The sequence below is a fragment of the Mus caroli genome, unplaced genomic scaffold, assembly GCF_900094665.2.
Source record: "Mus caroli unplaced genomic scaffold, CAROLI_EIJ_v1.1 scaffold_19898_1, whole genome shotgun sequence".
NCBI lineage: Eukaryota > Metazoa > Chordata > Mammalia > Rodentia > Muridae > Mus > Mus caroli.
The window spans coordinates 1-1220 of record NW_018389178.1 but is presented as its reverse complement, the minus strand read 5'-3'; the positions used below and the strand labels follow the sequence as shown (position 1 = coordinate 1220).

General features: G+C 46.1%; 1 pseudogene; it reads right to left on the bottom strand.

Annotated features, from left to right (window-relative positions):
- Positions 1 to 173: 173 nt before the first annotated feature.
- Positions 174 to 533, bottom strand: LOC110287982 (annotated as a pseudogene).
- Between the last annotated feature and the right edge of the window lie 687 nt (positions 534 to 1220).

Sequence of the window (1220 nt, the reverse complement as noted above, 5' to 3'; positions counted from 1 at the left end):
TAGCAAATCCTTTATAGACATATATTCCCCTCAGTATGCATTTTTTCAGATGCTCAAAACTACAGTACTATGCAAAATATCTAAGAGGTTCATTATGCACTAAAGTTTGTACTCTTGTGTAAAGGTATCAGGAGGTACAATTCAGGTACAGGTTCAGCTCTTTATTGGACAAGTTAACAGAATCTGTGTAGTAAAAAAAGACCAAAGCCCCTGTCATCTTCGGACTCCTTGGACTCTTCCTTCTTTGCTTCCACTTTCTTCTCCTCAGCTGGGGTGGCAGCAGTGGATGGAGCAGGAACACCAGAAGGTGCCGCTCCAGCAGCTGGAGTGGGCCCAGCAGCCCCAACATTGCAGATTAGGCTACCAGTGTTGACATTGGCCAGAGCCTTTGCAAATGAGCCAGGCCAGAAAGGTTCAATGCTGACACCATCTGCTTTAATGAGGGCATTGATCTTCACTTCCGTGACCATGACCTCATTGTCCTGCAGGATGAGGGCAGAGTAGATGCAGGCGAGCTCAGAGCCGGACACCATGTTATGGACTGCTGGCACGGTGCTAGTCGTTGGATGAAGTGATGTCCTCACCCCAGTGTGGCATTAGCAAACTGAACACATTAACAGGGTTTGTCTGTAGACATCCCAATGGCTATCTTAGGAAGCTGACAGTGACCTATGGGGACCTGTGCTGTCCCATGCCCATGTATGCTTCACCCGTGCAGTGCCTTCCTGGCTGTGTTAAATCACCAGTGCTGTGGACTAGACTCAGCCCCTCAACTCGCAGGGGCCCCTTAAGTGTTGGGAGAATCAGGGTCCTGGTACACAGGCATGAAGGAGTCAGCGGGGTGACAAACAGATGTAAACATAAGAAAGTGTTGATCTGAATGTAATTTCTCAAAGGAAGCATCAGACTTATGATACAGAAGAAAATAAGGAAGTTACGTCACACATCACCCAAGGTACGTTGAGGTTACCCGACGCTTAATGACTCTTTACACAAAGCAGAAGAATGCATACATAAAGACTGAGAGGAACTAAGTAATGTAACAACTGAGACAAAGTCATCTCTATCTAAGGTCAGCTATATACCTAAAAGCCAGTTGTGAGGTCATTATGTTCCCAGGGCAAGTCGTTTCTTGCCCAAGCCATAGTTCTAATTCTGATTTATTGTTTAGCCCACCACCAGCCAGCTCTTAGTAAATACCTAACTATGCTAAGCTTCTG